Genomic DNA, 9,529 nt, shown 5'->3' with positions numbered 1-9,529 from the left:
AGGGGATTCTTCCAGCCTGTAAGTTAAAGACACCATGGCTCTAAGGAAAGAAGGCTCTAAGAGATAACCTCTGACAGCTACAGGGAATGGAGAAGAAACTGACGCTTCACAAGCCAGCAAAATCTAGGTCTACAGGAATGTGTATCAGCCCAGTAGTACCCCCTCAGTTTACACCACCTGCCTCCTGGGACAAATGTATTTGTTGAGTATTACAAAATTGGTGTTCAATTGACAAATGGGCAAGTGAAATTGTAACACGAGGGTGTTACTGTGGGCTCAGATGTCCCCAAATCCTCAGCAAACTTTCACACTCTAAACCTCTTTACCTGAAAACAGAAAGAGAACTAGCCCAGGAAAGATTCTGGGGTTAGGGCAGAGGAATTTTATATTCATGTTCACAGTGGGTATGTAGATCCCCCAAAATTCTAAAGAAATGTGTTATTCCTAGAAGATGACCCCAGACTCTGGCGTTCAGAATAGTCCCCACTGCCAGGGAAGCCTCTGGGTGTGTGTGCATGTTGGAGCTGGTAGGGGAAGGGTAGAATAGCACACTTTCCTTATGTTAACCCCATTGCTCAAAACATAGAGTTTTGAGCTAGTACAATAAAATAAAAATGGTATTTTTGAGCTTGTACAATAAAAATAAAAATGGTATTTATGGTTCAAAACCCTACATGACTCTCCATGCCAACATAAACAATGGATCCCACAATCTGACCTACCAAAATGGCCGTCTAGGCTTCTAGAGTCGCTGCCTAATGGCTCCCAGAGGGCAAAGCTGTGATTATGCCAACAGCTATTAAGAAGAACTTCTGGAAAATTCCACTCATTCTGCTACACGGCTGAGTTGTAAAAGCAGATCCCGCCCCCCTCCACACCCAGTTCTGAAGGAAGAACGGATGGCAGCATGGAAATGATTTAATATTTTTTAAATATTAAGTGATTTAATTTTCTATTCAAATGTTTTAATATTTAAAATTTAATAAATGCATATTTTGATATTTAAATAAAATATCTAAAAATATTTCCTATTTTCTATTCTAAATCATCTCCATGGGAGAACAAGGGCAAGTATATAAACCTCTTTCTCAATCTGACCACTTGAGAGTGATTGTTCAGGTGCCTTCTCCAGCTCTTAACCTCAGAGGGATAGTTGTGAAGAGGAATTCATTCATCTAGCAATTATTTACAAAGGCTATCTATGGGAATGACACGGAGCAAAGTTCTGTGGTGGATGTAAAGAGGCAGATGTCCGCAGCACCTGCTCAAGATTGGAATCTGGTTGAAAGATAATATACAAAGCAGACAAAAAAATTAAATAACAACACAAGAGAACATTGGCAAGAGTGAGTTATGATGGGCACTCTTGGTCACTGTTAATATGAAAGTAATTTCTACAGCCTTTGGGGGAGGCAAAGTTGGCAGTGTGCACCAGCACCCTTCAACGCGTTGTTCTTGACCTAACATCTCTATCCTGGGAGAATTTATCCTAACAAAGCAACAAAAGATCATTACAAAGATTCGTATACCAAGATATTTATTTGATGCATCCATTTTTAGAGTAGCTAAAACCTGGGGGCGACTGGGTGGCTCAGTCGTTTAGCATCTCCCTTCAGTTCCCTGGGATCAAGCCCCATATTGGGCTCCCTACTCAGCAGGAAGCCTGCTTCTCCTTCTCCCACTCCCCAGCTTGTGTTCCCTCTCTCATTGTGTCTCTCTGTGTCAAATAAATAAAATCTTTAAACAAACAAACAAAAAAAAGAGTAGCTAAAACCTGAATACAACTTTAAGGTCCAACAGTAGGATTAAATAAATTAAGTATAGGGACACCTGGGTGCCTCAGGCAGTTAGGCGTCTGCCTTTGGCTCAGATTATGATCCCAGGACCCTGGGATCAAGTCCTTGCTTCTCCCCCTGCCTACCGCTCTCCCCGCTCATGAGCTCTCTCTCTCTCTCTCTGACAAATAAATAAATACTTTTTTGAAATAATAATATATAAACATATATATTTTTTTTAATATTTTAGTTTTTTGACAGAAAGTGCACAAGCAGGGGAGCAGCAGGCAGAAGGAGAGGGAGAAGCAGGCTCCCCACTGAGCAAAGAACCTGAAGTGGGGCTTGATCCCAGGACCCCAGGATCATGACCTGAGCTAAAGGCAGACACTCAACCAACTAAGCCACACAGGTGCCCTGGGATTCCTTTCTTTTTAAAATATGTGTGTTTGCACATGCACAAAAGACTAAAGGATATACATCCAGCTGTGTTTTAGTTTCTAAGGTAGGAGTTACTGGCTGGGGAAACTGTTGTCTCCAGAAAGAAGTTGATGAGATTATTTTAATTTCCTTTCTATACACTGCTATGTCATCTAAATTTTCTACAACGATTCTACTTTTAGAATCTGGAAAACAAAATTCTACTGTTTTTTAAAAGAATGTGTGTATTTATTGAGGATCTATGAAGATCTGTATGAGATACCTCTTAAGAACTATCTTATTTAGCCCTTACAATAACCTTGTTAAGGTTTTATAACACCCATTTTACAGATGGCAAAACCAAGACTCCAGTAACTATCCCAAAGCCCCATAGTAAGTGGCAATATCAAGATGTGAACTTAGAGGCTGTGTTTCTTTCTTCCTATTCTGCAGTTGTCTCAAGGTGCTATTTGCATAAATTAAGTATCAAATATATTACACCATCAAAAGAGTGAGTGATCATTGTGGGTGGGGCAAGACTAGGCAGAAAAGATTACAGGATAATCTAGTCTTTAAAGATTAGAGGACATTCAGGTAATATTGATATAGCTAATAATTATATAATTATATAATATAGCTATATAATTAATATAGCTAATATTAATTGAGCTTTTACTATGTTCTAGTGCCTTACAAATATTAATTCATTTGCTCCTCCCAACAACCAGTGAGGTAGGTACTGTTGGTTTCCACTTTGCAGGTGATTTGACCAAGGTATGGAGCTAATAAGTGGTGGAGGCAGAATTTGAACCTAAACCATCTATGGTTTTAGCCACTCTTCCCTGCGGCCTTCCTGGACGTAGTAATGAGGGTATGGAGGAATGTCCAAGACACAGAGTCCCAGGAAGGTTAGAATGGAGTGTATTCATGTGAGAAAGGACATGAAGGTGAGACATGAAAGGTAGGTGATAAGTGAATGACAACTGGGAAATCGTAAATGATGTGTGAGCGTTGATAGGGGAGGTCGTTGGATTAAAAACACTACAAATCTAGGGTCTGGCTTATCTCTGCTCCTATAGGAGCCAGACCCTATTATCTAATAGGGGGTGATTGACAATAAATATGTTCCTGTAGGGGCGTTGGGTGGCTCAGTCAATTATGCGTCTGGCTTTGACTCAGGTCGTGATCTCAGGGTCCTGGGATCGAGCGCCACATCGAGTGCCCAGTTCAGCAGACATTCTCCTTCTCCCTCTCCCTCTGCCCTTCCCCCCTATCTGTGCTCTCTCTCCTTCTCTCTCTCTCTGTCAAATAAATAAATAACCATAAATAAGCAAATAAACAAACAAATAAATAAATTCTTGTGAATGTGCTTCTCACTTTCCTCCAGCACTCACATCCCAATCGCATTCCAGCATACAAAAGATAAATATATCTATTTTATTTTATTTTATTTTATATCTATCTTTCTAAGAAGCACTGAGAACAGGGAAGAAAGAAAAACACTGGTCTCTGGCAAGTCAACCCAAAATGAAGAGAGGGAGAAAATCAAGATGAAAGGGCCACAGGGTCTGGACGAGGAAGATGCCCCCACGGAACACTAATCCTCATGTCCTACCGAGATTTCCACTTACCTGCAAAATGATATATTCACTCTGACTGAAGCTACCCTGTATATTTTTTACTGCATGAAAGTGGGCAAAGTCTGGAAGCAGTTATGTAAAAGTAAAAACGGTGATATCATTAATGTTTTCTTTAATGACGTTATATAATTTTTCCAATAAGATTGACCAGAGGAGGAAGAATCATTTCAGTTAGCTCTCTGGACCACAGAACTTGTAGTGCATAATGCAAAAATCCTACCATGTTACCCAAGCAGCTAATCAATGAGCAGCCCCTGCATTGCGGCTTCTTCCTGCAAAGGCTCAACCTGTTCCCACCAACCTCTTCAGGCACATTCATCAAGGCTCTGGAGCAGTAACAGCACTTAGCCTCAAGCCTGTTTTTCTAGAAGGAGGAGGAGGAGGATTCAGCATTGGTCTCTGTAGAGGACGCTGTTCTACCCTACGCCCATTCTGGGTGAGTCAACACACAAAAGGTTTCTTGGCTTTCTTTCAAATTTTACAACCTATGAGATAGATAACAATGTGATGAACAAAGGCAAAAGGAAAAAAAATTGAACTTTCTTATAACTGACAGTCTATTGACAAGTACTTGAGACAGAGTGACCTTCCTCTAGAAACTCAACTGCCTCGATGTTAATACTTTGCTAGAAGTAAAAGACAACCTTAGCTTGACATTAGCCTGACCTCCAAGATCCTGTAAGTCTCCCTTAACACATAAAATCCCTTTGGAAACTTCCTTTATCTCTACCCACCCCCTACCCAATATATATGTTATCTGTCATCCCCTAAGCATACAGCCCACCGATACACATCTATAGGGTCCCATAAGTAAGGTTTTACTAGACAGTAGTAAATGACTTCGTCCTAACAGCAGCTAGTCCCTCAAGGTCCTGGAAACCTTGCTTCCAAATTCCTTAGAGACTTTCACTATCCCTAATCCCTCCCACCTCAGAATATACAATCAGCTGCTCCTAACGAGCCCAGTGCAGCTCTTTCTGCCCGTGGGTCCTGTCCCTGTGTTTCAATAAAATCACCTTTTTGTACTGAAGATGCCTCAAGAATTCTTTCTTGACCATTTGCTTCCAGACCCCAACATTTCCACTTTACAGGTGATTTCCTGTAATGAAATTTCCATTCAACAATGTGATTGCAAGCACAGGAGTAGCGAATGACATAGAAAATGTGATCACTGGCCTGCACGGAGTCTGCAGGACAAGAGCTGCGCATATCAACAACACGTAGGTGACAGCAGGTAAGGCAAAGACGAAGCCTGAGTGCTGAGTGGTGGATGCCACCACCATTGCTGAGAGACCAGTTTTGTGGAGAGAGGAGTCGGTAGAAAAGAACGGAAGGGAAGATCCACTTTGGGCAGGGCAGGGTGGGAAGAGCAGAGAGGAACAGAAAACACGGAAAAGGCAAGAATGAGCAGAGAAAGGCCGGGCCTGGCTGGGATGGGTGTGCTGTCAGATGCTGGAACATGGGGAAGAGGGAGGACCACATCATACCTGGGAGGGGGGAAAGCATATAGGTTTGAGCAAGGAAGTGATTTTTCAGCATAATTAATGTGACACAAATGACAGACGTGGGAGACACTAGAAAGAAGCCTGCCAGTTAGGAGTCTACTACTCAGGGGCATGTGGGTGTCTCAGTTGGTTAAGCGTCTGCCTTCAGCGAAGGTCATGATCTCAGGATCCTGGGATCAAGGGCCACATGGGGCTCTCTGTTCCGCAGGAAGCCTGCTTCTCCCTCTTCTTCCTGCAGCTCCCCCTGCTTGTGCTCTCTATCTCTCAAATAAATAAATAAAAATCTTAAAAAAAAAAAAAGCCTGCTGCTCACTGGGCCATCATGAAAAACAGCTGATCTCAATACGCTGATCTGTAATGATCAGGAGACATAATATTAGAGCAAAAACTAAAGTACAGGAGAACGTACATCTGTCTCTCTGTAAGTATGTCCATTAAACCACCATGTGGGGGGTAATGATAGTGGAGAATACCTGCCCATAATCACTTAAATATATAAGAAACTGATAAAACCAGATGCTTCCCAGAAAAAAAACAGGATGGCGGGGCAGGGTTGGGTGAGGGGAGCAGGAAGTGGGAAGGAGAATATTTATGTGTCTACTTTCATACCATTAGGATCTGAATTCATATACAAAATGAATCCATGTACAAAAGATTTAATAAAGTTTTACTTTAAAAAATAATTCAGGGACACCTGGGTGGCTCGACTGGTTGGGCGACTGCCTTCAGCTCAGGTCATGATCTTGGAGTCCCGGGATCAAGTCCTGCATTGGGCTCCCTGCTCTGTGGGGTCTGCTTCTCCCTCTGACCTCTCTCCTCTCATGCTCTCTCTCTTTCTCTCTCTCTCTCAAATAAATAAAATCTTTAAAAATAATAATAATTCATTGCTTTTTAATAACTATCCTATCTTTAATTAATATGTATTGTTTCAATACATTCTTGCTTTTAAAGAACTATTCTGTCTTTAACTAATATGTATTGTTTCAATAATTACATCACAATGTAGTTTTTTTCTAAGATTTTAACTGCACGTTGTAATAAGCCAAGTAAGAGTACGGGAGATAGGAAGGTAAGCATAGGGTGGAGCAAAATACCTCAGCCCCAGGTCGCTGAGCCTGCGCTTCCCCCACTGTGGCTTTTAGGGGGTGAGGTGAGGAGCAGTGACAGCCTACAGGTTACAGCAGAAGTAGGAACACCCACTTTACTTGGTGCTGTCCTCTCAAACAGTTTTCTATTAAAACAATCAGATCTTCAGTACAAAACAGAAGACCTCAAAGAAAATTCTCTCCTACAGGGTATTGCTTTTGGCTGCATTTTTTGGACATACCCCACCCCCCCAACATGCACACACACGTACACGTGTTCACTTTCCTCCACAGCAAACTGCACTGTGAGGGACCCAGTTGAGAAGCCTGCTTTAAGCAATGGGGCTCATCCCATGCCACACAAACAGCCCCATGTGGCAAGTGCCCAGCATCCTCCTCATACTCCTGCCCTTGGACTCCCACCATTTACCCTGCCTTTGGGGCTGACTCTCGTAGCAGCCCCCATCCTGCCGGCATCTGATCACACTCTTATTTATGGCCCTATTTCACCTTTAGGACCTGAAGCACACCCACAGTTTACCTGTGACAACCCTGACTTCTCTCCTTCACACAGAATCTTCCTAACCTATGCTTTCTCAGACCACCCTGGGAAATCTAGAACCTTTTACACTACTGCAGCCTTCTGGAGAACAGCACTCCCCACAGGCATTCTCAGGTCTCAAAATGAGGGGCCACGACACAAAAACAGTTTCTTAAAAATGTAATAGGACTCAATGATTAAAAATGGATGGAAAATAGGGGTGCTTGAGTGTCTCAGTCATTGAGTGTCTGCCTTTGGCTCAGGTCATGATCCCAGGGTCCTGGGATCGAGCCCCGCATCGGGCTCTCTCCTCTGCAGGAAGCCTGTTTCTCCCTCTCCCACTCACCCTGCTTGTGTTTCCTTTCTCACTGTGTCTCTCTCTGTCAAACGAATACATTAAAAATCTTTTTAAAAATGGATAGAAAATAGAAGTATTAGAAGCACCTTCAAAATCTATGCAAGATCATCAAAATCTAATGCCTAGGGCTGGGGGCCAGAATGGCAGACTTCCAAAAGAAGACCACCTGTAATGAATCATTCTATACAAGGATTTGTCTAAGTCAGACCCTAACTTGGCCATGACATTATCCCATAGTCTTTGCACATTCCCGCTGGGAGCTGCCAGCAACACTGCAAGTCAGGCATGTGATCTCCCCGGGCACTGGCTTCTTATCCCCGCTTCTCTGGCCTCCGAATCCCAGTCTGGTCGCTTCTAGCTTCTCAGCACTAACTGCTATCACAGTGGGTCAGGCAGAGGGAGGGTCAAAGGAGCCACCTAAGTGGACACTAACAGATCCACTGACATCAGGGAAGTCTACAAGAGGGGTCTGCTGAGCACCAGGATGGGGACGCTTGGAGGTAACTGGTGCAGTAGGGGAAGTGGGGGCTCTGGAGTCAAGTAAACCTATGCTCAAATCCTACTGGTTATTGTCAACTTCACGATGTATTGATAAGAATCGGTAACATCTATTACCCATTGTCTATTGTGCTGTGTTCCTGCCGAGCTCATTTTTTATTTTGTTTTTAAGATTTACTTATTTATTTATTTGAGAGAGAGAGAGAGAGAGAGAGAGAGAGAACACAGAGATGGAGAAGGAGAGGGAGAAGCAGAGTCCCCACTGAGCAGGGAGCCGGATGTGTGGCTCGATTCTAGGACCCTGGGATCATGACCCAAGCTGAAGACAAATGCTTAACCGACTGAGCCACCACGGCACACTTCTTGCCAAGCCCTTTACAGGCTTTGTCTCATTTAATCCTCACAGAGACTCTTTGAGTTATGTATTTACAGTGTCCCTGCATTATACACAAAGAAACTGAATGGGTAGAGAAGGAAAATAATTTGTCCAAGGTTATACAGCTTTTTTTTTTTTAAGATTGTATTTATTTATTTGACAGAGATCACAAGTAGGCAGAGAGGCAGGCAGAGAGAGAGGAAGGGAAGCAGGCTCCACACTGAGCAGAAAGCCTGATGTGGGGCTCGATCCCAGGACCCTGAGATCATGACCTGATCCGAAGGCAGAGGCTTTAACCCACTGAGCCACCCAGGCGCCCCAAGGTCATACAACTTTAAGTGGTAGAGCTGTGAGTCACATCCAGGTCAGACTCCAAACAAAGTCTATGCCTCTAGTCAAATAACTAAACTGGGTAAACAGGGAAGAAGTCAGAAAGTCAGCTTTGAGAACCCAGTCTAGTTGTTCTCCTCATTAAAGAGCAATAGTCCCTTTCTGGGCGGCAATAGCCCAAAATCAGGAGCCAGACTTTCTGGGTTCTTAATCCTGGCTTTGCTACTTAAAGGCTGTGTGACCTTGAGTGAGTTTGTGCCGCTCCGTGCCTCAGTTACTCCTATGTAAAATGGAGAAAATAATAGAACCTATCTCACAGGTTGCCCTGGGATTAATTTATTGCACCTACAAGACCTGGAACAATACTTGGTATATGGTTGGCACTTATAATTCATCCCCAACCAGAAGGTCTTTCCCTACTCTGACTCCTCAAGCTACATATAGCAATGCTTTGTTGAAAGAGCAAGAGCTTTGGAGTCAGAAAGACCTGGGTTCAGATTCTTCATTTGCCATCTACTCTGTGGCCTCGGGCAAGCTACCTGACCTCTCTGAGCCTCAGTTCCCTCATCTACAACACAGACAAATTGTACCCACGTGGTGGTAGTTGTTGGGAAGAATGAATAAGTTATACAAGATACACATGTTAGGGCTTCTCAGCCACACAAAGAGCCAGAGCAAGGTTGTTTATTCTAGCAAAGTCTTATTCAGGAAGAAAAGTCAGACCTTTGGTATGGAGTTGGTCAAACATTAATTAAAAACTGCCTTTCTGGCTAGGGCTCTACCAAATGGCACTGCATGTTTGCGGCAGTAAAACTCTTCGCATTCTGGGTTATCAAGTCATGAAACAAGGACACAACTAGATTTCAGTCATTTTCAGGGCATTTCCTATGGGGCACTTAAGCTTTTAAAATATCAGAGGCGAATGAATATCACAGTTGCGATTCAAAGCAACCTTGGGGTGGGAAGACCTAGGTTCTCCGCTGTGACTCTGGACAGATTACCTG

This window comes from Lontra canadensis, unplaced genomic scaffold, assembly GCF_010015895.1.
Source record: "Lontra canadensis isolate GAN:19392208 unplaced genomic scaffold, GSC_riverotter_1.0 scaffold142, whole genome shotgun sequence".
Lineage (NCBI taxonomy): Eukaryota > Metazoa > Chordata > Mammalia > Carnivora > Mustelidae > Lontra > Lontra canadensis.
The sequence above is the reverse complement of the archived record's forward strand: the minus strand, read 5'-3'. Positions refer to the sequence as shown.